At 43.3% G+C, this 18209-nt stretch overlaps 1 pseudogene; it reads right to left on the reverse strand.

Annotated features, from left to right (window-relative positions):
• Nucleotides 1–666: 666 nt before the first annotated feature.
• LOC136637217 (5S ribosomal RNA) lies at nt 667–786 on the reverse strand (annotated as a pseudogene).
• Nucleotides 787–18209: the final 17423 nt, after the last annotated feature.

Consider the following 18209-nt stretch of genomic DNA (forward strand, 5'->3'; position numbering starts at 1 on the left):
ACTATCCAGGACCCTTTGAGCCAGTCAGTTCTTAGGCTGGTGGCCTCAGCAGACTCACTTGCTTCATACCTGCTTGCCTGCTCCTGACTCCCTCGTTCTTACTCACTCCATTTGGAACCTTCTCCAAGCTTCTCTGGTCGCCCAATCAGCACGCAGAGGAGGCAAGAACTTACTACCCAATCATAGGCGTGTCTACTCAGAAGTAAGCCCTATAATAGTCAATGGGGCTTACTCCCAGGTAAATCAGGATCGGGTTGCAGCCTTCGTCTGGCTCAGGAGCAAGCAACAGCAGAAGGTGCAAAGCAGCCACAACCAGCCTCTTCGCTGGCTGACTGCCTGCTCCTTTTCCTCCTGCTGCATGTAAGGCTCAAAGCAGCCGCTTCCCCCGCGTGTGTGGCTGCTGCCTGTCTGCTCTGATTTCGCGGCACACCTGAAGCAGCCTCACAGCACACTAGTGTAGTGGCACAGCGGTTGAAAAACGCTGCTTTAGATCCTCTCTATGGGAAGTAATGAACGCTAGAGAATGTTTTAATATCACCTGTTCTTTATGATTTCATATTTCATTCTCAGGCTTTGACACGTTCGTTTAAAGTAAGCTAGTCCAAAGAGAATTTTAGAATATCTGACAATGGTTGGCAACCTTCAGTCTTGAAAGACTATGGTATAAGCCTACAGCACCCGGTATTCCCAAGCAGTCTCCCCTCCAAGTACTAACCAGGCCTGACCCTGCTTAGCTTCTGAGATCAGATGAGATCAGGCATGTGCAGGGTAACAGTTGCTGCTGTTACTTAAGAACAGTTATCTAGCACAGGGCTTTCCAAACCCCAGCCCAGGGGGCAGATCTGGGGTTCGGGAAAAGCCCTCCGCTCCATGAGCGGAGCTTACCATTCCACCTCCGCACCACATGATTGCCATGTAGATCTGGGCACAGGGACGTCCTGGGCAGTCGCATCTAGCTAGGCATTATGTTGCACAGCTTTCTGGGATGCCAGGCAATAGACGTGACTGCCCAGAGCACCCCTGTGCCCAGATCTACATGGCAGTCATGCGGCGCAAAGGCAGAACAGTATGCTCCGGTCCAAACGGGGGCAGGTTTTGTGGCGTGCAGCAGTTGTGAGTTTGGCAACTGCTAATCTAGAACACATGTCGGACCATAATAACAGGTTTAAACGTTTTCTTAAATTTAAAATAAAAGGTAATAAATTCAGACATTACCTTTTTTAAAAGGTAAGAATTAGGTTTAAAAAGAAAATGGCACTGTGCTGTACGTGAAGGAGATCATTTTGATATAGGATGCTCAGAATTTAGATTCTAAAGTTTAAAGTTTTTTCCTAACCTGTCAAGGAACTGAACTAAGGGCCTGATCATGAACATTGTGTGCCAGTGGTGAGTGTCGCAAACGTGTCATAAGACACGCCTGCGATGCTTACCACTCATGCAGCGCAGGCGCTGACTCAGCGCAAGCATGTGCTGAGTCAGTGCCAGGTGGAGGACGGGCGACTGACACCTGGACTGAGGGTGGGCAACTAACACCAGGCGAGTGCTGGGCAGCAGAGAGGTGAGTGGGGGCCTGAGGGAAGTTGTTCCGAGGCGGGGGGGTACGGATAAAACGTAGTGAGGGAGCAGGGCAGGAGAGGCCGGAGATGGCGGCAGGCCTTGCTGCCATATCTTGGCTCCCCTCCTAGCCCTGGAGACCTGACATGAAGTCTCCTTGAACCTGCACCCGCTTGATTGTAAGCACAGATCTGAGGAGACCCATTGGGGCTGCCTGGGGTTTACATGATGTAAAGGAGCTTATGCTCCCTTACTCCGAGTAGCCCCAGCTGTGCTTCCCAGCCCCTGGAATACTGCGGTCGCCATTTTGGCACTGTGGCAGCCCTGAGCAGCTCAGGATTGGTCTGCCCCAGCATGATCTCTGACCTTTTTACTCAGAAGTAGTCCCACTGTGTTCAGAATGATTCACTCTCAGGTGCATGTGTATATAGGATTGCAGCCTAAGGCTGTTTAGCTGCTTCTTGTGTGGCATTAGAGCTGCTGCATCAATAGCGAACATTGGGCTTGAATTCTCTATTAACATAGACCCACAGCGACATTAACATAGATCAGATGTGTCTTTGAATCACATGAGCAAAGCACAGAGGAGAAAGGAATAAAAGTCAGCAGAAGGAGAGAAGGAAAGGATCATAAGGTGGTGAGGACATTGTGAAATGTCTAGTTTTAGGCCCTGGCAAGACAACAGGTTGCAAATCAGGAAAGCTTGACTATCCCTCTTTAAGATTATACAACTGATCAGACTCCACGCCTATCGTTTTATGGCCTGTATACCTTTCCAACTTCTGATAATTTCAAATTGATATTCTAGGATCCAATCCCAAGTTGCCTCTCAATTTCAGGATATCTCAATTTGAATATGATTTCAAAACCCATTAATGTGAAAGGTGAAGACCACCACTGCATGTAAAATGAACATCAGATTTACAATATGCACAAGGAACTCAGATAATGATTAATTCATTTCCCAAGATTACAACAGTGTGCTAAAAGTTACCTTGAGGCTTTTCTTTTGGCTAGAAATATTAAAGATTCAGCATTTATATCAGTTCACATTATTCATATTGCAAATCCCATGAGTATGGAAAGAAGCTTACATATATTAAGCAATCTCCAAAGCTGGTTGGTTAAACATTTATCAGAACTTCCACTCTATTTAGAGAGTTTCAGAAGACAAAGACATTTATTTTTGGAGGATGCCAGTGAAAAAAGTTATTTTTGTCACTTAATGGAAAAGAGTGGCAAAAATTGAATGTATAAATGAATAAATTGTGAGTATGAAGCTCTTTTCAAGACATACATATATATATTTTTATAAAGGAGCTTGTTAATTGTTGCAAGGCCAAACAGCCACTCAAATAAGCAACTCAGAATGACTCGGTACACTAGGATGAAGGTTCACAGGCTTTTATTGAATAGTATACAATTGGTCCACAGGACACATGTCCAAAGCATGGACATCGTCTGACTGGTGGGTTTTAACCTTTATACTACACAATCCTTTGTTTGAAAATCCAGACTTCTCATTCGCTGAAGGTTTGACATCATAAATCGGGCTCAATTTTAATAGGGCATAGATAAAATACCATTTACATACAAGATGGAAAATAGGTGGGCAACAAGTGAGCAAAACCATTGATTGGCTCTTATTTACATACAGGTGGAGTTTCATCTTAAAACTTTGCCAAAATTACATAATTTCCAAAAGTTTCCAAAACCAGTAGGGTTCACTGTAACGTCATTTTATCCAGCACTGACCGTCACTCACATTTATTAGTCTAATCGGGGACCTCTTTGAGAAAATAAGTTTTCATACTATATCCCTATTAAAGAGAACACACAAATACTTAAACATGGGTGTGAAGACCTTAATTTGGCAGAACTTCTAACCCATTTATTGACTTTTATTCCTTTAAACCCTTCCTAATTAGGATGGCTTTGCTCAAGCTACTCATACCTCTTCTCCTGGTTAGTATATTTCTTGTGGGCCCTCTTGCTAACCTGTGTAAACTAGAATCTTTAAACTCCCTTTTAACAATTTTACTATATAATTCTATATAACTATGTACCTTGTGTATATAGGTATTGAGGGCTTTATGACCTTTCTTTTGTGACTGGCTAGCACATATTAAAGTGTCATAAGGCTTCAGCTAGTTTCTTGTGACCTTTCTATAATCCAACACAAAAACAAGCCAACTAGTACTCTTCATATGTGATTTCTTTTAACAAATTCTTGTTTCATTTACTTTCGAACACATCATATGTATTAATATTATATAACAATAACTATGACAAAAACAAAAGCACTGGTAATGTTGAGTACAAAGACAGATCTCTGCCCTAAAGGGCTTACAATCCAGGCAAGTTGTTTTGAGGCAGCTCTCCACCTGCTCCCCCTCTGTTCCATCTCAGTTACATTCAAACAAAGACTCTTTCTTTAAGGATAGTCCGTTTATCTTAGCTAAATGTTTCAAACTTGTTTCCGCAGGTGTCTGCCAAAAACATCCTTGCCAATTTTATGTCTGCAGTGTTAAACTAAACTTTCCTAACATCGAGTAATTTGATTCTTTAAGACTTAATTTTTATTACTACCATATATATATATAGCGCCTGCCAGAAGCAGCCTGCTATCTTTGTGGCCTTGGTTACTTTTTCTAATCTCTGTGTAGCTTCTATGAAACTAGCAAACTTCTAAAAATACTTTTTTTTCTTTTTTCAAACTGCTTGTGAGACCAACTATGATTGTTTAAAAGGCTTTTCTGTGCTTTAATAAAATATACCTTTTGCTATAGCAGTGTGGTTTTTCAAACTATTTAAGCATTTGTTTCTAAAAATCAAGCAGATCTCTCTTCCATTGTGCATATGCTATAATATTAAACTAATTCTCAGTACTCTGCTTATACTCTATTGGGCTATCGAGGTCTAGGGTCAAGGGTCACCTTGCCTTATTAATGACTGAAAGATTCTCCAAGGAACCAGATTCTCAAGGGGAATGACTTCCTGAAAACAAAATAGTGTTGCACCTGTTTTAATCAACCCATCTCAGTATAATGTGGACTTCTGTCTTCCATTTTCAGCTAAAAAGTCACCAACTTGATGATGAAAAGAATGGTTATTTGCATGGTAAATTTGTGACTTATTGAACAAAAAATAAGATGTGTTTTCTTTCTTCTGAGAAGACTTTGCAACAGACTTCTTGTTTGTTCAGTAGTCCTGTGCCTTGGTTAACAAAAGACTCTTGATTGAGTTGGGAAAGGGAACTAGGACTGAAGGCACAACTTCAGAGACTGCAAATTTTATTGTTTACCTCAATCAGGACATTCCCATGATGTGTCATTGCTTGCAGATCTAAATAGGATGACCAAGCGAGGTATGACTTGTCATGGAATTTTCCGAGGTAAGGCTTCTCGCAAGCCAGTCAGTAAGGCATGTGTGTGTGTGTGTGGGGGGGGGGGGGTATTCTAATGACCCTAAATTTAACCTTTATGTTTATGGAAGTAATTGTGATCCTACTTTGATTGTATTATAAGACATTTCCTGACCCCCCCTTCCCACAAGCAGCCCTGACCCCCATGCAGCCCTGACCCCCTCTCCCATGCAACCCTGACCCCCTCCCCTAAGCAGCCCTGACCCAAGCAGCCCTGACCCCGTCCCATGTGCACCCATGGGCTTCTGGATAATTGATGGGAATACTGGGGGTGGGGCTACTGGACATGCAAGTGCAAGTGAGGATGCCAATCAAACAGCAATATGGAAATATCTTCAATAACAGTTTGTCAGGTATTTCATATTTTTCATTAATATTTTAAAACTCTTTCTTAAAAAGTTTTTTTATACATAGCATAAAGGTAAAAAAACTATATATGCAGTGTTATCTTCATTTTAGATGTCAAAAGGGTTATGTGGCTCCCAAGGTTTTCTTTTCTCCGGAAAATGGGTCCAAATGGCTCTTTGAGTGTTTAAGGTTGCCGACCCCTGGCCTATGTATATGCTTCTCTAAAATATGTTTAAAAGTTTGAAGAAAGACCTTTACTGTGTCTTATTGAGTTTCACATGCATCTTAGTGTCAAGCCCCTATGAAACATGGCTTACCATATGTACAGAATCATGTGTACTTTCACCCCAGTTTCAAAATATTAAAGAAAAAGCCTACATCATAGAACAACAAGTACTTACAGGGGTTTTTTTACATATAGATTGGCATTATTCTAGAGTAAGGCTATGCTTTTCATAGTTACTTTTTCAATATTTAATTATGTCATTGTAAATTTTCAAATGAAAAACCTGATCCATGTGCATAAAAAATAAAGGGTTGTTGCTTCTGCCTGAGTATGGGAATGTGCATTAACAGATTTGATCGTGCAGGTTGCACTAAAATCTGAATGGAAACCTGACTAGGGGTCAATCCTAACTAGTACCTTGCTACAGCTGCACCAAAGGAGCATGCGCTGTATCCTGCAGTAGGAGGGCAGTTGTGGAGGTCTCCTCAAGATCAGGGAACTTTTGGTTCCTTTACCCCCCTGGGTCAAGCCTCTACCAATGCATCTCTGCAGATCTGCACCAGCTATTTTGTGGGTGCAGAACTGAGGAGACTAACAGAGAGGGAAGGGACAGGGAACAAGCTTAGGATCTGACACACACTGGTGCTGCCAAGATCCGACTTCTCTCTCTCTGGTTCTGCCTCCTGTCCACCCCCAGCCAATCTCCACTCCCTGCCACTGGCTTACCTATGCTGCAAGAGATAGCCAGAAGGGACCTCTAGCCCTTTCCGATGGCAGATTCAAAATGGCTGCCAGTGACGCATTGTGTGCACTGCCATAAGGCCATTTCCAACTGCAGAACTTTGTTCCACTGTTATAAAGGGCAGCCCTGTGCTGTTTAGGATTGGGCTGTAGGTTTTGTGAGCACACAACATGTCACTGGTGGGTCAATCAATTCAAAACGGTACGTTCAAAGGCAAACGTATCTGTGCAGACTCTACAAAATCTTATGGCATGACACTGTGTATATCTACTCAGAAGCAGTGCTTTTTTTGTAAATAAAAAGGTGCAGGAACTCACAACTTGTTAATCTTTTATTTATTTATTTATTTATTTATTTATTTATTTATTTATTTATTTATTTATAAACCATTTTTTATTGGAGAAATAAAATATTTTTAATGTGCTTCCCCCCTAAAGATGAACTTACTTCTGAGTAGACATGCATAGGATTGGGCTGTCAATCTCCACATCCCCTTCCCCCTAGCTACTTTTTCTACACATGGGGAAAAATAGTGTACAGGTGCACTTGTAGCGTGTAGTATGTAGTGCGGCACTACTTCGAGGAGAGGTAGCAGTGAATGGATTCCGAAAAATGGCTTACATGAGTTCCATGTAATAAAATTACTCTAAGCAACTGTGGGAGTAAGAACAAAAAAAGAATTCTTACAGGAGAGGGAGCACATAGAAACAGCTACGTTTGCAAACAAGCGATTAAATACGGTTTAATACAGGTATCAGAATACGATGTGTCTTTGGGAAGGTGCTTGGCCTGCAATTGTATGTTCTCTGCTGCCCTGAGCAGCTGCTGTGCATTGCTGGAGAGGAGCTGCAAATGCTGGCTGGTGGAGGGCATGCTTGTGGGGGAAGGATGAGGAGGATCTCTGGCAAGGCTGGACAGTACGTTGTACACACAAAGAACCCCTTTTCACCTGCCCTTAGCATGTGAAAACGGGTGCAGATATATATCTCTGCCAGGATTAAGAGCCCAATCCTAGGTATGTCTACTCTGAAGTAAGTCTCGTTCTAGTCAATGGAGCTTACTCCCAGGAAAGTGCCTAGGATTGCAGCCTAAGAGCCCAATCCTATGCATGTCTACTCAGAAGTCCACTTTAGTGAATGGGGCTTACTGTGGATAGGATGGCAGCCTCAGGGCCCAATCATGTGCCTGTCTCCTCAGAAGTCAGTCCCATTAGAGGCAGTGGGGCTTCCTCCCAGGAAAGTGTGGACAGGACTGCAGCCTCTGAGCCCCTCCTCTGCCTGTCTATTCAGGCTGCAAGGCCATGACACTTTCCAGGAGTAAGCCCCATTGAACACAATGGAAATTACTTCTGAGGAGACATGCTTGGGCTCTCAGGCTGCAAGGCTATGCACCCTTTCCCAGGAGCAAGCCCCACTGAGCACAATGAGACATACTTCTGAGTAGACATGCCTAGGCTCCTGCTGCAGATTGGCATGGGGCTGCACCAGCCAGCTTCCTTCCCCTCCTCCTCTGCCAAGCCAGTACCTGGGCATTCCATGGGTGCTGCAGCCCGTCTCCCTGGCTGGCTGGCTGTCCGTCCTCCTCGGCGTCGGCGCGTGTCCCCCGCGCCCTCCACCAGCTTGGAAGCTGCGCTGGGAAGCAGAGCGCGGGGGGAGGGGAGGCAGGCTGGGCTCAGGCGAGAGCTTGGAGATGGGGCAGGAGGGGGTCATTGTGCGGTCAGGCAGGGGCCAGGCACCCGCCCACCCTGCACCCCCCAGCACCCACCCAGCGAATGCCTCTATTTTGCTCCCCCCTCCTGGAATGCCTCCAAAGGGGAGGGGCCCCTGCAAAAAGGTGCCGGAACTCACCCCCGCGTTCCATTAGAAAAAAAGCCCTGCTCAGAAGTAAGGCCGATTGAGTTCTGTGGGACCCATTCCCAGGTGTGTGTGTGTGTGTGTGTGTGTGTGTGTGTGTGTGTGTGGGTGTGTGTGTGATTGCAGCCTTACAGACAATCCTAAGTTTGGACTGTGCTGCCAGGACATGCATTCCACCAGCACAGCCTGACTTAACGGTGTCACAATATGCAACAATCTATGCTGCCAGACTGCTGTTGGAAATAGTAACCATGCAGCCGTGTTCTTCCTGAAGCCTCTGGTGCCAGAAAATCAGTGTCAGGGGAGGATCAGGGCATTCCATTTGAGGAACCAGGGGGTGGGGAAAAGGTGTGTTGCTGTGGATCCAGTAGTAATGACACACATGCCAGATCCTTTTTAAAACCTCCTTGCCCCTTTTCCCGTTCTTCAAGGAGACCCATAGATGGCTCCATGGCTTACGTGGAAGTAAATAAAAATTAATTTTATTTACCTCCTATTTGCCCTTGGGTCATCCTCCCCACTGGATGCAGCACATGCCTTTTTGGCACAGTTGCATCAGCACTGGAGGTGAAGGACAGGATTAGACCCTTAATTTGCTAAAATGCACTGACCGCTACTTTTGACATCTATGGTGTATACTTCATTGACAGGGGACAATGATCTGGCATCTGTATTTTTCACACTGAATGATACTGATTAAAGGGAATGAGATTTGCTCTTCATGTAGCTTATGAATTTTTATATGTTCTCTCATCTAAAGCAAACATCATGCAATTTTTACATTTTATTTGTAGAGATCATATTTCAACCTTGAATTCATTTCAAGGTCTCCTGCTGTTATAAAGCTAACAAAACATCCACTTGTTAGAAAAATAAAACCTTGAGTATTTATTCAAAGAAAGTTCACCACATTGGATAAAGGGTTTGGGGGTTTTAGTGAATGTCAGTTTAATGCTGTCTGGAAACTAGAGCTGAGTTGAAGTTGTGTAATATGGAATTTAGATTTTATGAAAACCTGGGTTTGATTTAATATTTTTGGAATTGGTGAAAGGTCTGTTTACAACTAGGCACCTGTATTACTTGTACAGGAGAGATGCAAGGTGGATTAAAGAAAACCAAGTTACTTGCTGAGACCTCTTGCAGTATTTGGTGTGGTCTGCTAAATGTGCTACTTCCCATTAGGGAAATAATGTCTGTGTTGCGCTCCTCCAGTGTTGCTGGCTCAGTCATTTGGTTTGCCTTTCAGAGGGCCCTAACATGAACGCATGACATGATGCTTTACTGTCAGCAGGAAACAATACAAACCATTGTACCTGACTATGTGAAAACAATTGATTTGCTGCAATGTGTCTATATGAATGAAATTCCATTTTGTAGAAGGGAGCAGAACTAAAGCCTATGCACAAGTTAAATGTCACTGACATTTTTCCTTGAAAACAAATTATACAGCATACACAAAGGTCAAATGTAAACCAGTGTGCTTCCTTATAGTTAAAAATAAGAAAAAAAAATGTTCTTAGCCTATAATAATAATAATGTAAACATGTATAGTGCTTTCAGGGTGTGTGAAATGCATTATCTTGATATCCTTACGACAAACCTGTAAGTCAGTGGTTCCCAAACTGTGCAATGTGGTGCCCAAGGGCATCGCGGTGAACTCGCAGGGGCAGCAAAGGATGCCTCTTTTCACCAGCAGTCCTGAGCACTGCCATCTTGAATCATGCAAAATCTCACAAGATTTCACATGGTTCAAGAAGGTGCCACCATGACAGGGATCTGTGATTGCTTGGTGCCTTGACTGCGGTAAATTTGGGAATCACAGCTGCAAGGGAAGCATTATCCCCATATTGGAACTGGAATAGCTTAATAACATCCTAGAGCAGCGTTTCTCAAACTGTGGGTCAGGACCCACTAGGTGGATCATGAGCCAATTTCAAGTGGGTCCCCATTCATTTCAGTGTGCATTTTATTTTTAATGTATTAGATTTTATGCTACCATGTTATGTGACTGCACTGAGGGAGATGTTACAGATCTGTGTTTTTGACAGGCTACTCTGTATATGCTTTTAACAATGATAGTCAATGAGGCTGACTCCCAGGTAAGTATGGATAGGACTGCAGCCTTTGGGATGTTTTGGGAATTTTTGTAAATAGATCAGCAACTCCTTGGGAGGGTTAGGAGGGTTCTTCTTAATTTTAAATAAATTTTTCCTTTTGTCTGTTCTGTTCTTTCCTACATTATCTCTGTTGTTGGTGTAGCATGTTTCTGGTATCAAAGGCATATCCATAATCTTCAGGGGGTTAGAATACAGCGTACATTAACTCAACCTAATCCAACCCGTGTCCATCCCATGTTACTCCCCACCTTCTGTAAGTGGAGTTGTGCGAGTGTCTGAATTACATCAGTGTGACATTTTTCTGATGTTGTGCTTGTGACCAGGATGGTGGGCAGACTGCTGTGCTGGTGGGGCTGGCATAGTACCAGTGTACATGGACATAACACTGGCATGTCTCAAGGATAGGACTGGGCTGTAAAAGTATCCCCTTATATGAAAGAAAAGCACATCCATTTGCATAAGGGTCACAGTGTTGTCAGTTTCCCCCAATTCTGCAGTCCTTTGTGCCCCATTAACAGAGTCAGTGGACACAAAAAGGTCTGGTGTGCTGAAGAGGCTGTGGAGAAAGAAGTTCGCTTCTGTGATCTTCCTGCCACACACACAGTCCTTAGGATATAACCGAGTACCTTTTGCACCATACTACTTGATGAATTCAGGATGAAGGATGAATTATGGAAAAAATGAGTAATTCTGGTACTGATTAATTTCTGTATTTATTCCAAACTTTCAGAATGATGGTCCAGGTTACAAATTTTCTGTTCATATGTGTACTTCTCTCTCCCCCCCATGCTCTTTCCTTTCCCACCATATCCTCAGCAAACTTCAATTGTTCTGCTTTACACTAACTACTCTCTTCACATATCTAAAAGTTAATCATTGTTAATCTGTTCTCCATCAGTAGAATAAAATGACTTGGAAGTACAATATTTAGCCCTAAGCAAGGAAAATTGATTAACAAGGGATTTCTGGGATGATTGTTTTAATTTCCTTTGCGTGATGAGGATTGTGTTTGAATTTAGGCAAGTACAGAATGACAACAAAAGAAGCCAGAATGGCATAACTGAGTTACCACCAGAAGTCCAAATGCTCCACTGTGCCTTTTCCCATTGTTTTAATGGATTCATTATATTTTATCCATGGTAGAAAACATTGCAGCTCTGCAACAGATGGTGCTGCTTTGGTGAGAACATCAGACAATGGAGATAATAGAGCTGCGGCCAATCGGAGAAATGCACAGCCTGAAAAGAAAAGCAGAGTAAATAGCAATGAATGAAAAGGTTAAAGGGGAAAAGAAGACGTTTAGCTCTGTTAGCCCTGGTTATTAGTCAAAGTGCTGCTTGTGCTACTTTTGTGCTATTTGGGGAAATGTGTTGACCACAAAACCACAGCATAATCAGGAGCAGAGGAATTCTGGTATTTCAGAATGAGAGCAGAAGTCCTGTTTTCTCTTTCCTCTCACACACAGGAGCAATGTTGCAAGGAATATAGATTTTAACTCCACATGGCACTGTCCCTTGATATATAGTGCACCATGCATAATGTAGACTAATTTGAAGGTGCTGGAATCATAAGTGTGCTAAGGTTATTAGTGTTCCACATGAGCCTATTTCTGAAACAAATGTTAAATCAATAGACTTAGTGCTTTGTGGCAATGTGAATTACTGCATGTGTGTGGACTAAGAAGAAACCTAGGTGACATACTGCAATTAAAGAGAAACTGATTTCTGTGCAATTCATTTTTCATACCAAAACTGTTTCAAGTTCTGAACAGTATCTGAATCATTTCTACTGATGGCCATAAGAAAGTCATTCCTCACACTAGTTTATACTACTCTTTCATTCCATTCGAATGGCACTTGCCTGGAGAAATAAACATTACTCCATGTAGGTTTGTATTAATTTCTGCACAAACTGGGGAAATGTTATAAAACTATCCTGGTTACCACATTGTCCACAGCACACACCCAGGTACACTGCAATAACAGTGGCTTTCCTAAGCATTGGGTTGGTCTCAATAATCTGCTCTGGTGCCACAATAAAGCACAGAGACTGTGAGTTTGAGAAGCATATGATAAAATATTAGCAGAGATATCAACTGCTATCTAAGAGTGGAGAGGTCCCGGTCCCCTTCATTTCCCAGATTAGATCCCTATTTCCTTTTGTTTTTATTTATTTACTTACTTACTTACTTACTTACTTACTTACTTACTTACTTACTTATTTTGCTGGCGGGATTAATCAAATCCAGCTACCTTTTGACTTCAGCTGGAGTTTGCATTAGGTCATACCCCCCTATTGGTTTCAGATTGGTCCCATGTTTCTACTTAATGGAGAGTTTATGTTTTCTGGCTCTACCCTGCAGATAATCCAGTTGATGGGTGTATTTCATCAGATGCACCACGGATCATTTTGAGAAATGAGCAGAAGAAAGGCAGGGGGTATCAACCTCATCCTTTTTGCAAAGGGAAATGAGGGATTACAAATACCTTGCTTTGAATTTTTAGAGGAAAAAGTAAGGCCTGTACTTAAGAAGTTGGTAATGTGATGGCTCTATAGTCCAAGGTTTATTTACATGACCATTTACACCAGCACCCTCAAGTAAGGACACACCAGACAGAGGCTTTGGTTTAAGATTAAGATTGCAATCCTAACTACACTTTCCTGAGAGTAAACCCCTTTGAACAAAATAGGACTTACTTCTGAGTAGACCTGGTTAGGATTGTGCCCTAACTTTATTAAACAATAAAGTGCCTGCAGCAGAAAGGAAAAACTTAACTCCACACCCAGTGTGCAGGGAACTAATTTGGCCAACTGCCTCTCCAAGGCATCATGGGTGTCACACCCTGACTCCAAGCTGCATTTGGTCATGGACCTAGTGAGCTTACCCCTGGCAACCCTGAAGGGTCGAGGAAGCCGGACAGCACAGATGTCCACAGGCCAAACCCTGTGGTGGTCTTTGCTTGTTCCAGCCAGGGGTTTCCACAGCCAGCCTCACTTACCCAGACAAGTGTTATTTGAGCAGTTCTGGCTTGCCTCCTGACCTTGCTTACTTCAGGATGTAGGCAAAAGGCATGATGTATGTCAAAAAGGCAGGAGGTATCAACCTCATCCTTTTTGCAAAGGGAAATGAGGGATTACAAATACCTTGCTTTGAATTTTTAGAATGGAAAGCATGAACTACACTTCAGAAGCAAGTACGTAATATGATGTCTCTATAGTTCAGGGTTTATTTACTTGACCATTTATTTGACATAAGTACTCTTTAATGGACTTCAGCTTTTATTAACATTACAAAGGGGTTAAGTAGAGGGCAAAATAAATGAAAGGGAAAGATGCTGAATTATCATGGGTTGTCTGATTTCCTGTTTTAGTTTCCTATCAGGATAAGAAACAGTGTAAATGGTCGAACAGCCTTGATTATGGGTATGTGGATTTTTGTGAATGTCTGTTCATGCTAGGGTTCCAGTGCAGCACAACAAAGCTAAACGAGAAGCATTAGAAAGTATACCTTGAAAAAGCAGGTACAGTTGGCCGAAAGTGAACCTTTGCTATTGTAATATGTAGACAATTTGCTTTTGATAAGATTTTGATTTTGGAACAACTGTAATATAGTCACCTGACAACAGCTGCCTTAATAGGTTTTTAAAAATAGTTTTTATATTCCTTGTAGGCCACTTTTACATTGCAAAGGAAAGATCGTGTGGCTTTTCCCAAGATGGGTAAATGAAAATGCATTTCATCTGTCTTTGACTTGGAAAAAGTCTGTCTGTAAAATGACATCCTGCACTTTTTCTGTATTGTAAAGTATTTCTGCCAGCAAGCTGAAAATAAGGTGTGAGATTTTCATTCCATGTGTGACAATTAAAGTAACACTGGGAAGCTGCCCATCTGCTCAGTGACTGATATCAACTATTGGAAAGGTGTAAATAGACTTCTGAGCCTCAAACCGTGGAGTGATAGTATTATTTTAGCTGATGGAATATATTTTTGGAAACTCAGTTCTGTTTTACCTGTGGTTGCTTACAGACTAATTTGAAAAACCACTCTCGGAATGAATCATTCTCTTGAGTATTCCATCATGGTATCAGCAAACTGATTATCAGCCCAGTCCAAACCACTGCTGGGCTCCAGTGTGCATGTGGAGTTTTTAGGGGTTTTTTACATGCAGTAATGGTTTATTCACTTTTGACCCCATCTCCTCTTATTACAGTTTCTGTATGTGCAACTCCTATTCTTTTTGTTGGGCTTCACATAGACAAAAGAATTCCATTAGAAGTAGTCCTATACAAGGATATTTGTTCTTTTAATGAGCAGTTGTGATTTTATTCTTGTAGAACTGAAAGTTGGTTGTATTTTTATATAAAATACACATCTGCGATAGTTATTTCTCCTTAAAGCATTGGCTTAGGAAGGCAATTGTGGGGAGGGGAGCTCCTAAGTTCTTATACTATTCAGCAGATCAAGAATTAGAATTTGTGTTTTTAAACTAAGAAGGTTGTTTAAAACGTTTTATTAAAGGAAATCATCTGCACAGTCCCAATGGGTCCCAACCAAGCCAAGGGTGGTCTCACCCAACAAATGATTAGGAAACCACAGGTAAGTGCAGTCCACCCATCAGGTAGGATGACACCCCACATAAGACCAGGCACAGAAAAACAATCAGTAAGCAGTGACAAAAGTGTGAAAAATCTGCAGTACCCTGGAGGGTTCCCATACAGCAAATGCTCTGAATTCTAGATTCAGACTGAGCCTTTATAGCCCCATCAGCCTTATTAGTTATTACCTACCCCAGGTTGGGTCCCCGTACATAGGAGTTCTTCACAGGTTAGCCTCCTTGTCTACAGTAATGATTTCCAACCTTGAGGAGATCACAGACCATTGAGACAAACATTGGAATTGTCATGGACCTCATGCAACCCCTTCCATCTACACCACACAAAAAAATACAGTTCAATTTGGTAGTCCATGGGGGAGCACTCAGCGAAGCACTGTGGAAATGCCAGCTGCAGGGGGTCCATTCTCTGCCCTGTGTCTAGTGAGGAAACATCTCACCGAATGAGTGCTCCTCCACGGACTACCAGAAAGGATGGAGAATAGACCCTCCCACAGCTGGCACTTCAGCAAGCACTGGACTACCAGAGAGGGCGGAGAATGAACTACTTACAGCCACAGCCAACATTGTCTGTGGGGGAGACACTGGAAATGATCGAAGGTGATAATTTTTTTTCCCCTGAGATCCTGTGGACCACTTCTCAGGGTCTCACAGCAGCATAGCTAGAGGGGGGGTGGAGCAGTCAGCCTGGCAGGGTGGTAGGTGAGTGACCCCTTCCTTCGGAGCCATTCCAGGCGGGGGGGGCAAAATGGAGCTGTATGGCTCCGTTTGCCCTCCCCTCCGCCGGGAATGGCTCCAAAGGGAGGGGTCGCTTGCCCACCTTCCTGCCAGGCTGACTGCTCCGCCCCCCTTCAGCTATGCCACTGTCTCACAGACCACTTGTGGTCCCCAGACCACAGGTTGGGAACTGCTGGCCTAAAGCCTTGCTCTGCCATTGTATTTATCAGAGAAGGAGATCATGAAGGTTTTGGTGGAGAGCGTGGTCTTTCCTGAGGAGCAACAGGTGTGTGTGTGTGTGTGTGTGTGTGTGTGTGTGTGTGTGTGTGTGTGTGAATTTAGTTCTGCTGCCCAATACTTTTGAGTCTGGCTACTGGTTTGAGTTCACAAAAGCATATTTCAATATTATTTATATTCAGTATTTGATGAGAGATTGCCTTTTTGTTAGTGGCTCACTAATTTTAATAGTACAACACTTCTTGTGGAAAATTGGTCTATTAATTTAAAAATAAATAGGATTAGAATGGGCAGAATCAAACTGTTAAATGTGAGTTTTCTATCCTTTTCTGCCTTTTCACAATGTGGAGTTGAGTTATTGGTCTTTCCTACACTCATACTTCGGGACACGCAGGGAGTCCACACAGACCTGTGCGAGCAAGATCAGAAGAGGTCCTAGCAGATCCAGCCAGTCGACACAGGATTACCTTGAGACAAGAGAATAAATGTTCCCTTCCCCCCAAGGAGGCCTCCAGAGGCCAAAACTCCTCCACAGGGTGCAGAACACACCACAATGGTGCTACTGCATTGCTACATGGGGCGTTAAGTAGGATTGGGCTACTCATCGACATTTGAACTCAGTTGAATTACAAAAGTGTTTAATTTTGGCTGTAGTGTGTCCTTCAGGGTGGTGGTGGTTATTATTATTAATGTTTTTGAATACTGTGATTGGTGTCCATAGCCCTTTACAGAGTATAAGAGAGCTGATCCTTGAACCAAGGAGCATTTACACAGAGGAAACAACCAAGAAAGAGAGAGTGATTAATGTAATGTTTTCTAAGTGTTTAATATGCTTAATAATCCACCAAAATCCTTAAAAATTCCATGTAAAATACACTAGTCCTATTATACCCATTTAATATAGTGATTGGACTAGCAGCACAATCCCAGGCATGTCTACCCAGAATACCTGCTCAGAAGTAAGTCCCATGGTACTCAGCAGGGCTTAGTCCCATGAAAGTATGTATAGGATGGTAGCCCAAGTCACAGTATCTTGTCGAGTGCCATTTTCTGGCCTTACCACATGGCTGAGGTGAGATTCGCACCTGGGGCTCTTAATCAGAACACTATGCTAGAGTTAACTCACTACATTAATAAGGGGTCAAATATGACAAGAGGTGCAAATAGGAAAAACCTATTGTCAAGTAAAAGGTTGCTGTTTGGTGACAACTGATAACTTAGTGGTTGAGCATGTGCCTTGCATGTACAATTATTGTTGGCAACCTTCAGTCTCGAAAGACTCTGGTATCGCGCTCTGAATGGTGGTTCTGGAACAGCGTCTAGTGTGGCTGAAAAGGCCGATTCGGGAGTGTCAATCCCTTCCACCCTGGGAGCAAGTGCAATCTGTCCCTGGTCTATCTCCCTGGCTATGGGCCTTCCTTCTTTGCCTCTTTGCCTCAGTCTGTTGGCCAAGTGTCTCTTCAAACTGGGAAAGGCCATGCTGCACAGCCTGCCTCCAAGCGGGCCGCTCAGAGGCCAGGGTTTCCCACTTGTTGAGGTCCACTCCTAAGGCCTTCAGATCCCTCTTGCAGATGTCCTTGTATCGCAGCTGTGGTCTACCTGTAGGGCGCTTTCCTTGCACGAGTTCTCCATAGAGGAGATCCTTTGGGATCCGGCCATCATCCATTCTCACGACATGACCGGGCCAACGCAGGCGTCTCTGTTTCAGCAGTGCATACATGCTAGGGAATCCAGCACGTTCCAGGACTGTGTTGTTTGGAACTTTGTCCTGCCAGGTGATGCCGAGAATGCGTTGGAGGCAGTGCATGTGGTGACTGCAACAACTACCGTAACTGCAACAACTACCGTGACTGCAACAACTACCGTGGCATCTCTCTCCTTAGCGTTGTAGGAAAGTTGTTTGCCCGAGTTGCACTAAAGAGGCTCCAGGTACTTGCAGAGAGTGTTTATCCAGAATCGCAGTGCCGATTCCGAGCCAACAGGTCCACCACTGATATGGTATTCTCCCTTAGACAACTGCAGGAGAAATGCAGGGAACAACGACAGCCACTCTTTATAGCCTTCATAGATCTCACGAAGGCTTTCGACCTGGTCAGCAGGGATGGCCTCTTCAAGATCCTCCCCAAGGTCGGATGTCCACCTAGGCTCCTCAGCATCATCAGATCTTTCCACAAGGACATGAAGGGCACTGTTGTCTTCAATGGTTCCACATCAGACCCCTTTGACATCCGAAGTGGAGTGAAGCAGGGCTGTGTTCTTGCACCAACCTTGTTTGGGATTTTCTTCGCTGTCCTGCTGAAGCATGCCTTTGGAACTGCAACAGAAGGCATCTATCTCCGGACCAGATCAGACGGAAAGCTCTTCAACCTCTCCAGACTG

The sequence above is a fragment of the Tiliqua scincoides genome, chromosome 1, assembly GCF_035046505.1.
Source record: "Tiliqua scincoides isolate rTilSci1 chromosome 1, rTilSci1.hap2, whole genome shotgun sequence".
NCBI lineage: Eukaryota > Metazoa > Chordata > Lepidosauria > Squamata > Scincidae > Tiliqua > Tiliqua scincoides.